The following is a 16,635-nucleotide window of genomic DNA, read 5'->3' as shown; positions in this document are numbered from 1 at the left end:
TAATGTACTGCATTTCCTGTTGTTCTGCACATTTTTCCATTTAGGAGAAACCTGTCTGGAATCCCTTGCAATCCTTCTTTGTTTTTACTGCCCTGAAATAATTGAGTGCTTAGAAGGGAGTAAAACTCCAACAGTCTCACAGAAAGAGTTGCACTAGAAGAGGTTATTTTTCTTCCTGAACAGGCATATATGGAAACATGATCTCACAAGCCATTTCTAAAGCTCACCGAGAAATAAAACATTTGATGAAAATGTGGATGAAAACCTGCTGAAGACCCAGATTCTACTTCTCTATTATCTAATGGTTCACGTGATCTTAGGTAAGTCACTGTCTTTTACACCTCATCCAACAGGAATTTAAAAAACCTTAGCACCAAACAAACTGTTGGGTATTTTCTGATCCCCAGGAATATTCCACTGATTGAGGGTTAGTGGTGGGGTTAAGGTTTAATGTACAGGTCCTGTATTTCCCACATCCAATAAAAATTCCAAATCTTCCACCCCAGATAGGGCCAATACACTAAAAACCAAATGTTACATCTGCTTCTTGGCATCTTTGCAAATTGAAAAATGGCATAGAATGTTTTTATGTCATTATGATACATTGGTTGGTTGGGAAGGGGGAAGTACTGCAGTTAGCTGAGTGGTTTAGGTATCCAGCTGCAGAGCCAGAGGTTGAGAGTTTGATTCCCCAGTGTACCTCCTGCCAGTAGAGCCAGTCTGTGTCACCTTGAACACAAGTTGCACAGTCTCAGGGTGCCCCCAGAAGGGAATGGTAAACTCCTTTTCAGTATTCTCTACCTTGGAAATCCTGAAATCCTGTCACCTAAGGTCAGAACTGACTTCATGACACATGATCATTATATCAATGACAAAATATAAAAGTTGGGATAATTTTTATCCCAGCAATTTTTTTAATGTTAAGAAACCTCACACGTGGCAAGTGATTGAAATCTGAGAACAATATTTAGAATTGTGCAGGTGGAAACTGAGTAAAAGACCTATATTGTAGGCCTAGTTGTATGTGGATTCTGCAACAAAATGACTTCTAAGGTGTGTAAAATGTACTGACCTGTTACATGAGAGTTAATTTGAACCAGTCATAAGCATTATATGTTATATATCTAAGTTTGGCATTTTAAATTTTTCAGCTGGTGTAGCTTTGGCTTTAATAGCAATTTGAAGCATAGAACTTACTGTGTTTGCCCAAAAATAAGACAGGGTCTTATATTAATTTTTGCTCCAAAAAACGCATTAGGGCTCATTTTCAGGGGATGTTTTACGGTATTTTACAGTCATGTCATCTTCTTCTGGTGGCCGGACAATGTGGCACAATGGTGGAGGGCAGGGTTTCACTTAACTGAGGCTTATTTTTGGGGTAGGACTTATATTACGAACATCCTGAAAAAATCATACTAGGACTTATTTTCAGGGTAGGTCTCATTTTCAGGGGAACAGGGTAGCAGATAGTTATATTCATCTGTATTTTATGAAAAGCTTTTGTAACTACTAACTGCAAATTAAGCTACTATAAAAGGCACAAGAATACACCAATTAGTTTTGTTTCTTATCAAGTAGCAATCCTATTTATATGATAACTGTGAGAAAGCAAAATAAAAACATTTTTTTAATCCAAAGTTTTAAAAATTAAGTTTGTTTACAAGTTAAGTGTTCTGTAAGTGTTACTAGTAGGAGTAACCTGTTTTCTTTCACTTAAAAGCTCATTCTGAATACTTTACCTAATTTATTTATTGCCATCTTCAATTGTATTAATGTTGTTGTTTTATATTTTTTATTATTATTACTTGGATTGTTGTTAGCTGCCCAAAGTAGACTTCAGTCTAGATGGGAGGGGTATAAATTAAATAAATGAATGAATAAATAAATTTAGTTCCAGTATAGAGTTTTTTATGTATTCATACTGTTTCTGTCCAAATTCCTTCATTTAAAAAGAAATAGTTTATTCTTGGCTCAGAAAAGGTCTCTCGTGCAACATGCAGTTTAAAAACTTTGAAATAATGTCACTAAAAATATTAAAACCAGGAACGTGTATGTGTGTTGTATTTCTGCACGTAGAAATGGAAGTCATACAGTGTATCAGTTAGAGCCAAGAAATGTTTTGAATTTCAGTTTCCCTTATCAAGTTTCTAAAGTCCTAGGTTTGCTCTTGCGTAAGTGCCCACGTAAGCAGTGGAAGTCCCTATCCCAGATCGTGCTTTAATGATGTAGGTGAGCAGTTAAATCTGCTCAGGTAATAATAGCTCACCACCCTGTTGCTGAAAGCAGAAGCAGAAAGCAGATACTTTTGTCCAGCAGAAAACCTTCAATTATCCTGAAACACTTTGGATGAAGCTCATTTTTGAATGTATTATCCAAATTGCTGGCTTCAAGACTTTGTTGATGCATGCTATCTCATTCATGTCATCAAACATTATTCACAACTGACTCCTACCAAATTCAGTGGAACTTAATTTAGGAATAATTACATTTCTTGCCTGTCTTCAGTGGACCTCTGAAAACTATTTCAGTGACCCTTAGTTGTAGCCAACATTTCCCTCATTTTCCAGTTAATTGCAGGGAGGATGTTAAGAAAAGGAAAGAAGAAGTGTTGAGAATGTGTTTTCTCGTGTGATTGCCCTGCTATTAACCTGGAGTGGTGCAATAGCTCTCACCTTTTGCCTGCGGTCTCATTCAATGGCAGGGGCAGCAGACCAGGATCTGCCCTGTCCAAGGCAGGATTGCTTGTTAGATAGCAGGATAATGGTATTGCCATTGGTGGGATTGCATTCCCAACTCTTATTTGCTCCACTAGGAACAACCTGTCTCCAAAAAAGTACTCAGTGTGTTTACCCTCATCAGTGTTATCATCGTTTTGAAATGTCCACCTAATGTTCCTACTTATTGCTGCTGAAAGATGAATTGTGCCCCTTAATACCAATGAAGGAAAAATAGTAACATTTTTAAAATGTTGGGAATGGGGTAAATCCAATGCTATGCTTCTAGGAGTCTTGGGACATCATTCCTCTCATCCCTTGCATGGTTTCCCAGCTTTCTAGGGATGGTTTTTGTAGTTCACAGGAGTTTGGGGAAGGGAGTGCAGTTCAGCCTGCAAAGACTCTTTGTGTGAGCAAAAGTACACTAATGGACAGTGACCAATGCAGGAATGGGAAGTAGGTAGATTAGGACTGGTCGATCTCAATATGATTTGAAATATCTGGCAAGGATTTCTGACTCCTAGTTATTTAACAATAGCTACAACAGAATATAATTGTTTTCCTCATCCTTTTAAAGAGAAAGACCATTAATACATGTTAGAAATAAAATACTTTCCCTCCTGTACAGTATATTGGGGCCATAAATATTGCAATGGCTCCTAGGGTTCCAGATATAAAATTAGACATTTAACTTGAGTTATAGTCCTTCTTTATCCCACTACCTTCTCTTCTCTTACTCATAAAAATAAGTGTAAAAAGAAAAATCAATTGTTGGACCATATATGTAATCTTACTATCAGGTTTTATTTTGTTCACCAAATGTGTCTGAAAAATTTCACAACAGCTTGCTATGTTGTGCAAAACTAGCAGGAAACCGAACAATACCATTGTTTGTTGATAGCAGGATTCCTACCAATTATACGAGTATCTGATTAGTACAGCTAAATATTTAACTGAGTCTTTGTTTTCAGGTGGACATCAGCAAGAGTTAACACAAACACATGATAACAAAAATGGTTCTTCTGTCCGATTGGAATTTATTGTGTTGTTTGAATGTGTTACGCTATATAATTGTAACTTGAAAATATCAGGGTAAGGATCTTGAAATTATTTGCTTTAAAGTCATGTACACAAAACTTATTTTTTTGTTTCTTTTTCTTTTTTCTTTTGGGTTTGCTGGTTAATTAGCAACAATTGTTAATGGGGGTAAACACATCTTGAGTCTCCAATTGCCCAATAATTACTTCTTATATCATAGTAACACATCTGGAGGGCACAAGGGTAGGTGAAGTCTATTCTATACTTTAGATATGAGGTGCTTCCAGATGAGGCCTTTCATGTTCATGCTGCGTTGCATAAGTGTCTGTTGTACAAGAACAAATATAATGGTCTCTTGGGATTTTGAAATTTGGAATTTTGGACTATACATTTTAGATAATGGCTGTGATTTAAGCTTAACAATTAGCATGCATCAGTATTTCATAATACTAACCCGTGTTTGTACGCACACCTTAACCTTGTGGGGAGGCTTGATTATATCTTAATATTTTAATATTTTGTCCTGATGTATAACCTATATTCTTGGAAGAAGCTACCGTTAATATATTTTATGGAGGAGGAAAATGATTTCACACTGGCAAAGATGTCAGATGTGGATGTATTTTATTTCCTTGTCTATTCAACTTCTATCCAGAATATATTATACTGAAAAGTAGATTAAATTCAAATGAAAGAAGAATGAAAAATTGTGGAACATCAATACAATAGGACTCCCTTATCTGCGAGATTGGTATCTGCAGTTTCACTTATCTGTGGTTTGCCACAGCCCTATATTCAATTGTGGCCCCTTGTGCCCTTTGTGGCCCTTGCATGCTTATAGAGTTTCCTTATATCCACAGACATCCATGGTTGATTGTGGAACCAATGCTCCATGGATACATGGGGAGGGAGGTCCTACTGTACTTCCAGATTTCTTTCTTTCTTTCTTTCTTTCTTTCTTTCTTTCTTTCTTTCTTTCTTTCTTTCTTTCTTTCTTTCTTTCTTTCTTTCTTTCTTTCTTTCTTTCTTTCTTTCTTTCTTTCTTTCTTTCTTTCTTTCTTTCTTCTGAAAGCAACAGAATGAAATTCAACAGGGATAAGTGCAAAGTACTGCACTTCTGAAAAAGAAACCAATTGCACATTTACAAGATAGGGGATACCTGACTCAGCAGAACTACGAGTGAGAAGGATCTTGGAATTGTCATAGATCACAAGCTAAATATGAGCCAACAGTGTGATGTGGATACAAAAAAGGCAAATATTATTTTAGGCTGCATTAATAGAAGTATAGTTTTCAAATCCCGCAAGGCACTAATCCTCCTCTCTTCAGCACTGGTTAGGCCTCACCTTGAGTATTGTGTGCAGTTCTGGACACCACACTTCAAGAAGGATGCTAACGAATTGGAACAAGTTCAGAAGAGGGTGACAAGGATGATGAGGGGCTGGAAACCAAGCCTTATGAGGAAAGGCTGAAAGACCTGGGCATGTTTAGCCTTGAGAAAAGAAGACTGAGGGGTGATATGAGAGCATTTTTCAAATATTGAAAGGGTGTCATACAGAGGAGGGGCAAGATCTGTTCTTGATCATCCCAGAGTGCAGGACACACAACAATGGACTCAAGTTAATGGAAGCCAAATTTCAGTTGAATATCAGGAAAAACTTCCTAACTGTTAGAGCAGTAGAACAGTGGAACCAGTTACCTTCGGAGTTGGTGAGTGTTCCAGTATTGGAGGCATTGAAGAAAACTTAGATAAGCACCTGGCAGATATGCTTTGATTGTATTCCTTCAGTGAGCAGGGGGGTTATTTATTTATTTATTTATTTGTTTATTTATTTATTTAATTTATAGGCCGCCCACACTACCCAAAGGTCTCTGGACGGCTTACAGCATTTAAAATACAATAAAGATATGTAACAATTAAAATACAATTAAAATATATATAAAATTGCCATCGGACCCACAGCCTTGATGGCCTTGTAGGCCCCTTCCAACTTCACTTTTCTATGATTGTGTGATTCATACCACCAACAATAAAGTATGTTTATTTATTTGTGTTATATAATGTCCCATTAGTGCAAGCACTACTCTGGAAAATTTACAGGTTAACATTTAAAATCCTACTAGATCCCAAGAGGCTGAATTACAGTGGTGGTCTATATCATAGGTTTGTCTTAGAACACATCAGCTCATCACAACAAAATGAATCTAACTGCACTAGGCTACTTTGCAGGACTAGAATTACCTATAATGTTATTACTCTTATTTTGAAAGGGTACAGATCTTATCAATTTCTCAGGAGCGACATTATGGATGATACATTTTCAGGGACTGTTCCCAATTTGTGTAATGTCCTCTCTTAGAATGACAGGTTAGCCCCCTCACTACTGTTTTTCAGCTGGTAGACAAGGAGCTCTCTGATTAGAACACTACAGTGGTGCCTCACTAGACAGTTACCCCGCATGACAGTTTTTTTTGCTAGACGTTGACTTTTTGCGATCACTATAGTGATTCGCAAAACAGTGATTCCTATGGGGGAATTTCACTGGACAATGTTTGGTCCCTGCTTTGCAAACCGATTTTCACTAGACAACGATTTTGAAAGCTCCCTCTGCGCTCGCAAAACAGGTGTTTTTGGGACCTAAGCTTTGCAAGACAGTGATTTAAACAGCTGATCGGCGGTTCGCAAAGCAGCTTTCCTATAGCCGATCTTCGCTAGACAACGACGATTCTTCCCCATTGGAACACATTAAACAGGTTTCAATGCATTGCAATAGGAAAATGCTTTTTGCTAGACAATGATTTCGCTAAACAGCGATTTCAGTGGAACAGATTATCATAGTCTAGCGAGGTACCACTGTATTTAGTTTTATTATAGGATGCTGTGAACTATGTGGTTTCATCTGTACCTATTTTAAAGTGTTTTTAAAATGTTGTTGTTTAGTCGTTAAGTCGTGTCCAACTCTTTGTGACCCCATGGACCAGAGCATGCCAGGCCCTCCTGTCTTCCACTGCCTCCTGGGGTTGGGTCAAATTGATGTTGGTAGCTTCGATGACACTGTCCAACCATCTCGTCCTCTGTCGTCCCCTTCTCCTCTTGCCCTCACACTTTCCCAACATCAGGTTCTTTTCCAGGGAGTCCTCTCTTCTCATGAGAAAAATATTGCTTTTACTCACTTTTAAAATACAATTATATGCTTAATGCTTTTTAATGTTATTACTTGCTACATTTTAAGTGTAAATAATAATATAATTACATTGCTACCTTCTCCAGTGTTTCCGAGATATAAAGTACTCTGAAGTGATTAACTGTTTCCTTTTTCTGGAGGCACTTCAGGACTGTGCAGCTTGCCCAAGACCACACACACTGCCTCTTTCTCATAGGAGGCACAGTGGGAAATCAAACTCCCAACCTATCGCTCTGCAGCTGTCTTTGTGAGCTGACTTGGGACCTTATACTGGGAGAAGGACAGCACAGAAATATATAAGGAAATAAATAAATAATTGTTAGATCAGTCAGCATTTGCCTGAGCTGCCTTCTGGTCTAGAGTAGGAGTAATCTGAAAGATTGCTCCAAACATTGTGCTGCATGACTGGATGCGCTGCTCGATTGGACTGCATACCTTAAGAGCAGTGAATGGATGGAGAAGAGCATCACCCATTACAAACTCCCATAGGAAGCAGAGGTAGTTGGAATAGGTACCTGACCCAGGATTTCCCCACCACCACCACTACCAGTACATATTACCACCAGGTGGGCATACTTTACCTGTAAGTAAACTTTCTTTGAGAAAATGATGGTGAAAGGTTCCTAGAGGAAAATAATTGACAGAATGACAATGGCCCCCAGATAGATTTTTAACAACTACTTTGACCATTATTTTATTCCAGAAGTCTTTTTCAAGTGCATGCATCTATACATTTATTGTCCTAGACTTCTGCTTAAGTCTAGTAGACTATATTCAGGCCAAATAAGTTCTTACTAGAAGTCATCTTTGAAGCTTGTCCTGTTTCTAGTAAGGATGCTATTTACATCGAGTTTCAGAAGTTGCCTTTAAGAAGGTTAAACATAACTCCATGTTTAAGTGTTCCCAACAGAACATTGGTGGTAGAACAATGTTTTGGTTGCTCAGTTACAGATGACTTCAGCATGTTATATCAATTTTATCTTTGAAGTAATTTTCCAGATCCTGCTAATGGGAAACAAGGTCCATATGAAATAACTGTGCTTTGTCCCTCCTTGTTCAGTTCAGCTGCTGGATTTGTGGAGGCTTGGCCTTATCAATGTATTATTAACAACACCTATCATTTATTTGGAAAAAGGAGTGATACAATGTAATGCTACATATGAGTGCTCTGAAAGTAAGCTCCATTGATGTCAATATTATCAAAATGAGTGAGATTGCAGGTTTGGTCTCCCTTCTGAAGCCTCTCTGCCAGCTGAGTGACAAGATTATTTAAAGCGACTACAGTATATGCAGACAGTTTTAGCTTTATATGCACATGAGTTTTGATCAGTGCCAACTGTGACATGTAAAGCATACTATACAATTTTCTGTATGATTTTAGATGTTAACAGCTAGTGTGCTGTTTGGTGTGATTCATATTTTTGATCACTAGATGGCACAAAATAACCAGTGTAATATTGTCTATCCCTTATTTAAAGCAGTTAACATTGAATGCCTGTATTCTATCCCCCGCCCCCCACATTGTGGTGTCTAGGTTAATTCTGAACCAGATTTGTAAAAACAGTATGCCATTGCAAACATTGACATGAAGTGTGTTGTTGTTGTTCAGTCGTTTAGTGGTGTCCAACTCTTCATGACCCCATGGACCAGAGCAAACCAGGCCCTCCTGTCTTCCACTGCCTCCCAGAGTTGGGTCAAATTCATGTTGGTAGCTTCGGTGACACTGTCCAACCATCTCATCCTCTGTCGTCCCCTTTTCCTCTTGCCTTCACACTTTCCTAACATCAGGGTCCTTTCCAGGGAGTCTTCTTTTCTCATGAGATGGCCAAAGTATTGGAGCCTCAGCTTCAAGATCTGTCCTTCCAGTGAGCACTCAGGGTTGATTTCCTTTAGAATGGATAGGTTCTTCATCGTGGTCTTCTGTGAATGCACACAAAAGGGTTAACCCAGCGCCCTTCAGACTTTCAACAGCTCCCAGGACATTCGCAAAGGTCATGGTACCTGTGGCAGCTTACCTACGCCTCAACAGCATCCACGTCTACCCTTACATAGATGATTGTCTGGTAGTCTCTCCATCCAGGACTCAGGGTCTGAAAGACATGGTTACTGCCAAAACTAGGCCTCACCATCAACAGGGAGAAGTCGCATCTCGAACCCTCCAAGATAGTGCATTACATTGGAGCACAACTAGATGCCATCAGAGGTCGAATTTTTCTGCCGAGGGAATGAATTCAAAAAATACAAAGGGCTCTCAAGAAGTTTCGACCACGGACCCGTGTGAGAGCGAAACATGTCCGACACTTGTTAGGACTCATGGCCTCCACCACTCCGGCCTTGGGCCATGCACGTCTCAAACTGCGGTCCCTGCAGTCATGGTGCCTGGCACTCTTCAATCCCATGACAGCCAGCCAGAGGAAACGCCTTCGTGTAACTCCAGAGCTTGCACAACAACTCCAATGGTGGAACTATCCTCCTCATCTGAGGATAGGCAGGCCTTTTTGACCACTTCAGCTCACTGTGCAGGTGACAACAGATGCCAGTCCGACAAGATGGGGAGTACACTGCGGATGGCACAAGGTTCATGATCTCTGGTCTACTCAAGAAAGGAACCTCCACATAAACCATCTGGAGATCATAGCGATCATCAAGGCCTTCAGAGCTTTCCTTCCCATGGTGCAGGGTCGTGGTGTTCAATTAGTGACAGACAACACCACGACCATGTACTATATCAACAAACAAGGAGGGACATGCTCAGGATCGCTTCTCTACCTTGATATTCACTTTTAGGAGTGGTGCTACCAGCACCATGTCTTTCCTGTAGCGATACATGTGGCCACGACAGACAATGTGTTAGCAGACCAGCTGAGTCGTCTCACACGTCAAACACACGAGTGGGAACTGAACACCCAAGTGTTCCAGGACCTGTGTCACCTATGGGGGACCCCAACTGTAGACATCTTTGCCTCTCATCGCAATGCAAAGTATACAAGTATGCATCCAGAGCCGACCTAGGCAAGGACTCGTTAGGGGACGCATACATGATCCGTGGAATCAAGGACTCCTCTACATGTTTCCTCCTCTTCCTTTAATACAGAGGTCTCTAGTGAAGCTTCATTATTCACCCGTGGGGGCAATCTTCATAACATCATGCTGGCTTCGGCAAGTGTGGTTTCCAACATTGATGACAATGTCCTCAGGGTTCAAGAGACTGCCAACATTACCCGATCTCTTGACACAGGGATGCAGGCAGAGTATTCCATCCAAATGTAGAGACACTGCATCTAATGGCATGGTGGATCTCCCCGAGATCAAGGAGGTGTTAGATCGGGCCATAAAGCCGTCCACTTCACTACTGTACAGTTATAAGTGGAAAAGTTTTCTAAAATTTACTGAAGCCAGGGGTCTTGTACCATCCCCTGTATCTCTTTCTACCTTGTTACAATACTTGTGTTACCTGTTTGATTTCAAGTTGTCTCTTTCCACCATTAAAATTTACCTAGCTGCGATCATCTCCTTTCAGCCTAAGGATTCAATTTCATCCTGCCTGTTCTCTCACCCTACGGTTAAAGGCTTTCTTAAAGGACTTACTAATCTGAGGCCTCAAGTTCGACCACCAGTTCCGCAGTGGTCCCTTCAGTTGGTGTTGCATGCACTTACCCGTCCTCCCTTTGAGCCAATGGCTACGTGTGACCTTAAGATGTTATCTTTGAAATTGTTATTTCTAGTGACCATCACTTCTGCCAGACAAGCAAGTGAACTTGCTGCCCTTCGTTCAGATCAACCTTTCCTACAGTTCTTCAAGGATAAGGTGCTGTTGCACCCCGATGTCTCTTTTCTCCTAAAAGTTGTCTTAGACTTTCACTTCAACCAGCCTTTGCTGCTTCCCACTCTGTTCTCTGAACCCACAAATGACACCGAGCGCATGCTCCACACTCTGGATGTCAGGAGTGCTCTGGCCTTCTATGTTTCTAGAACCAAGGACTTTAGGTCATCCAGTAGACTTTTCCTGTGCTACTTTGGGAAAAAGAAGGGTCTTCCAGCATTGTCTTCAACGCTGTCCAGATGGCTTGTCTCCACAATTTCGCTTGCTTATGAGCTTCAGCGTAAGACTCCACCTGAAGGACTTTGGGCTCATTCCACCAGAGCCATAGTCTCTTCTACTGCCCTACTACATGGCATTGATGTGCCTGACATCTGCAGGACTGCATATCTGAGGTTGTTTATATTTCTTTTGGCAATCTTAATTCCGGCTTGGGATTCATCCAGTCCGGCCTTTCGTATGATATGTTCTGTATATAAGTTAAATAAGCTGGGAGACAATATACAGCCTTATTGTATTCCTTCCCCAATTTTAAACCAATCAGTTCTTCCAGATCCAGTTCTAACTGTGGCTTCCTGTTCCACGTATAGGTTTCTCAGGAGATAGATAAGGTGGTCAGGCACTCCCATTTCTTTAAGAACTTGCCATAGTTTGCTGTGGTCCACAGAGTCAAAGGCTTTTGCATAGTCAATGAAGCAAAAGTAGATGTTTTTCTGGAACTCTCTGGCCTTCTCCATAATCCAGCGCATGTTAGCAATTTGGTCTCTAGTTCCTCTGCCCCTTCGGAATCCAGCTTGAACCTCTGGGAGTTCTCGGTCCACATACTGCTGAAGCCTACCTTGTAGGATTTTGAGCATAACCTTGCTAGCGTGTGAAATGAGTGCAATTGTACTGCTGAGTTTTCCTAACTTTCTGGCATATTGAGTGTAGCACCTTAACAGCGTCATTGTTTAAGATTTTAAATAGTTCCACTGGAATGCCATCACCTCCACTGGCCTTGTTGTTAGCCAGGCTTTCTAAGGCCCACTTGACTTCACTCTCCAGGCTATCTGGCTCAAGATCAGCAACCACACACTATCTGGGTTGTCCGGGACATCCGAATCTTTCTGGTATAATTCCTCTGTGTATTCCTGCCACCTCTTCTTGATGTCTTCTGCTTCTGTGAGGTCCCTCCCATTTTTGTCCTTTATCATATCTTTGCACAAAAGATTTCTTTAATATCTCCAATTTTCTTGAACAGATCTCTGGTTTTTCCTTTTCTATTATTTTCTTCTATTTCTTTGCACTGTTCATTTAAGAAGGTGTGCTTGTCTCTCCTTGCTATTCTTTGAAATTCTGCATTCAATTTTCTGTAACTTTCCTTATCTCCTTTGCATTTTGTTTCCCTTCTCTTCTCTGCTATTTGTAAGGCCTGTTGGACAGCCACTTTGCTTTCTTGCATTTCCTTTTCTTTGGGATGGTTTTTATTGCTGCCTCCTGTACAATGCAATTTTACGAGCCTCCATCCATGGTTCTTCATGCACTCTGTCCACCAAATCTAGTTCCTTAAATCTGTTCTTTACTTCCACTGTGTATTCATAAGGGATTTGGTTTAGATTACACCTGACTAGCCCCGTGGTTTTTCCTACTTTCTTCAATTTAAGCTTAAGATTTGCTGTACTACAGCCAAAACTGTGCTCATGACCCGGGGTTCAGTCCCAAGTAGCTGGCTCAAGGTTGATGCAGCCTTCTATCCTTCCGAGGTCGGTAAAATAAGTACCCAGCTCGCTGGGGGGGGGGGGGAATGTGTAGCCTGCATAATTAATTTGTAAACCGCCCAGAGAGTGCTTGAAGCACTATGGGGCGGTATATAAGCAGCACACTTTTGCTTTGATGATCAAAGGCACAATCAGCTCCAGGTCTTGTTTTTGCTGACTGTATAGAGCTTCTCCGTCTTTGGCAGCAGAGAATATAACCATGTTTGTGATGACCAGCTTGTTCTCTTGACAAAACTCTATTAGCCTTTGCCCTGCTTTATTTTGAACTCCAAAGCCAAACTTTTTTGTTGTTCCTTTTATCTCTTGATCCCCTACTTTAGCATTCCAGTCCCCTATGATGACAAGAACATATTTCTTTGGTGTCAGTTCTAGAAGGTGTTGTAAGTCTTCATAGAATTGGTCAATTTCAGTCTTATCAGCATCGGTGGTTGGTGCATAAACTTGGATTACTGTGATGTTCAAAAGTCTGCCTTGGATTCGTATTGAAATCATTCTATCATTTTTGAGATTATATCCCATTACAGCTTTTCCCACTCTTTTGTTGACTGTGAGGGCTACTCCATTCCTTCTACAGGATTCTTACCCACAATAGTACATATGTTAATCGTCTGAATTGAATTCACCCATTCCTGTCCATTTTAATTCACTGACACACCCAGGATGTCAATGTTTTTTCTTGCCTTCTCCTGTTTGACCACATTCAGCTTCCCAAGGTTCATAGCTCTTACATTTCAGGTTCCTATGCAGTATTTTTCTTTGCAGCATCAGACTTTCATTTCATTTCCAGGCACATCCATAGCTGAGCATCCGTTCAGCTTTGGCCCAACCACTTCATTAGCTCTGGAGCTACTTGTACTTGTCCTCCGCTTTTCCTCAGTAACATGTTGGATGCCTTCTGACCTGAGGGGCCCATCTTCCAGCGTCATATCTTTTAGCCTTTTGTTTCTGTTCATGGGGTATTCTTGGCAAAGATACTGGAGTAGCTTGCCAATTCCTGCTCCAGGTGGATTGCGTTTAGTCAGAACTCTCCACTATGATTTGTCCGTCTTGGGTGTCCCTGCATGGCATAGCCCATAGCTTCTCTGAGTTACTCAAGTCCTTTCTCCACAACAAGGCAGCAATCCATGAAGGGAAGTGTGTTGTACTGATATGCAATTCTCTAATGTAAGGTACGTGGTGGCGCTGCGGGCTAAACCGCAGAAGCCTGTGCTGCAGGGTCAGAAAACCTAGCAGTCGTAAGATCAAGTCCACGCGACGGAGTGAGCGCCCGTTGCTTGTCCCAGCTACAGCCAACCTAGCGGTTCGAAAGCATGCAAACGCAAGTTAGATAAATAGGGACCACCTCGGTGGGAAGGTAACAGCGTTCCGTGTCTAAGTTGCACTGGCCATTTGACCACGGAAGATTATCTTCAGATAAAAATGCTGGCTCTATGGCTTGGAAACGGGGATGAGCACCGCCCCCTAGAGTTGAACACGACTGGACAAAAATTGTCAAGGGGAACCTTTAGCTTTACCTTTACCTAATGTAAGGTACACTCAACTTAGCTGGCTGCAAGAGAAACAATATTTTCCAGTATTTTGGAAGAGGTAACTGTTAGTCTCTGTGTAAGCATATCCATGAAAACTCACATTAAAATACAATAGTTAGTCTTTAAGATGCCACAAGGTTTTTGCCTTTTTTTACTTTTACTTTTTTTCTTTTATTCTTTGAATTTTTCCAGATGTATTTTCTAGTAGAAATATCTATATTTAATATATTTAGTAATTCCTGTTATTGGAAGGGAGGAATTTCATTCAGAGAAGGTAGACAACAGTTTACTGGGAACAAAAATGTGAAGTAATTGGTTGCAGCTGCTTGAATTTAGGTTGAGCTGTAAGGAGAGGAAGAAAAACAAAGCCTGGAAGATGACCATTTTGGACTAAATCTCTGAATGTCCCACAGCAAGGATGGCCACAGCAGTGGCCTTGCTGGCTGGAGGATTGTGGGAGTTCTAATCCCACCCCTCCCCAGTTTCCTTTTTCTAAGTTTTGGGAGGGGAAAATCATGGCCTCCATAATGATAGCATCCACTGGGTAGAAAAGCAGTTTTTTCGGTTTTACCCAGGGTATTTCTGTCACTGAAAGTTTTTTTGTTTGTTGCTTTGCAAATAGGTTACACTAACGTCAGCCAGGAATGGCTTTGCTCTAGGACTTGTTGCCTCAGTTGGCAGGGAGTATGCAAGCAAGGGAATTCTTTCCAGGGCCAATTCGCTCATGCACATCTGCCAGTTGGTTTCTCGTCTGCTGAATGCTTAACTTGATGTTTGGCTGCTGAACTGCTGAAAACTGTTGCCTTTGAACTCAATTAGGTGAGATGAAAGAGTTATCTGCATTTGATTTATGTGCAGACAGTGCCTACAAGGTGCACTTAATGCTTTATTTAGCAATTGATAAATATGTATGCTTTATGAACCAGCCTTACAGTACAATCGTATACTCACATATCTTGGAGTAATATCCTTTGAATGAAATAGCACTTAGCACTCCTCTCTCTTTCTCTCTCTCTCTCTCAATTATTCTCTGTCTCTCTCTCCCTGTATTTATGTGTGTATGTGTGTACAGTATGTGTGTGTGTGTGATGACAATCATCCCTTCTAATTACAACTGTAAAACATGAATGCCATCTTTTTTTATAGTCAAAGAGCACCACCGGTCCACCAGAGGAGGATATGAGCAGACATGGGAGAACCTTATGCTTTGCAGAAATACCAGCAGTCTTTACAGACAATAAATACATTCAAAAGGTAAACTACTCTTGTGATTATACTTAGTGGCAACCAAATACTGAAAGCCTGTTGCAAAATAAATTTAAAACTGCTTGGGAGAGGGAATGGAGTGGAGTATCTGACAGGAGGGAACTGAGCAAGAACATCCCCCCACCCCACAAAATTTTGCTGTAGTTCCCTCTTCTTTCTTGTATGGCAACTCCAACCCTTCTGTTCTATCGTATCTACACCATTCTTCAGAATTAGAAACAGGACAGGTGATTTTTTTTTTGTAACAAAAATGCAAAATGTAGTTCATACAGCATTAAATCCACTGAGTCAGTATGTGGGAATGGACTGTAGTTCAGATTGTTTTAGATGAGACACAGTTACAAAGATAGAATCTATCCATGGCTACTTGCTTGGGGATCTTAGGCAATATGCCATCAAATATCAGCTGCTGGGGAGTGATCTCAGGATTGGACTGCAGCCTTCATATCTATTTTGTAGAATACTAATAAGCATTTGTACCAGCTGTTGAGCTTGATCTGAACCAGCAAAACAACTCTTAAAATACAATAGATTCAGTACTGGATCTTAAGTATCTGAGCATGAAAAGAATAGAGGTTCCACTCTACTTTAACTGAAAGGCTGGTGTATCTTTAAAATAAATGAGATGTAGCATGGGGCAATAGAGCTCCTTCGTCCAAGCAGGCTCCTCATTATTGATAATGATGCTAATGAAAACAGAAACCAAAATATATAGTGGGGAAAATACAATGTAAATAGCAGTTTTCAAGGTGGGAGCTGCTTTAGTCCAATAAAGCAAGATAACAGTCATATGGTACCTTTAAGGCTAATGTAAGCCCTTTAATGTGAACTACAACTCACTCCTTCAGGTGTCTGGTATTTTATTACCTTCTGGTTTCCATAGGATTTGGAAAAAAAAAATTGTCACAGAATTCCGTCTCTTATATGCCTTGCTTATAAAGTGTTACTGTGAACCAACATATTTTAGACATAGCATGTGCTGTAGTATTTGCCCTTGGTTGACATCTGGCTTCTTTGGCTTGACACTGCTTTGGAACTACAGTGGGAATCCCTGGAAGCAGGTTCTGCTTCACGAACAAGTTTATTCCTGAGTTGTCTCAAGAAGGAGAAGCTTGGCACGTAGTGTAGTGACAGAAAACAATTTACATTTTGTTTGGCATGCTATCTTTTGATAGGAAAAAAGACTGCTAAAAAGCAATAAGGAAGCCAAAGCACCTCTCAGTCATTCTTCAAATGCTGTTAAAACTCTCAGTAAAACTGGCCTTCCAGAAATTGCTTTACATTTTAATAGAAGGTGGCCAGTGACCTGTAATCTGACATTTGCAA

General features: G+C 40.5%; 1 long non-coding RNA gene across 1 annotated transcript; it reads left to right on the top strand.

Annotated features, from left to right (window-relative positions):
* The first annotated feature begins 184 nt into the window (after positions 1-184).
* On the top strand, positions 185-15,826 carry LOC144585875 (uncharacterized). Its single transcript, XR_013540471.1, has 3 exons — positions 185-320; positions 14,666-14,862; positions 15,190-15,826. It is a non-coding gene; the product is annotated as an uncharacterized LOC144585875 (long non-coding RNA).
* Positions 15,827-16,635: the final 809 nt, after the last annotated feature.

Source organism: Pogona vitticeps, chromosome 1 (genome assembly GCF_051106095.1).
Source record: "Pogona vitticeps strain Pit_001003342236 chromosome 1, PviZW2.1, whole genome shotgun sequence".
Lineage (NCBI taxonomy): Eukaryota > Metazoa > Chordata > Lepidosauria > Squamata > Agamidae > Pogona > Pogona vitticeps.
Note: the sequence above shows the minus strand (reverse complement) of the source record. Positions and strands in the feature narration are given on the sequence as shown.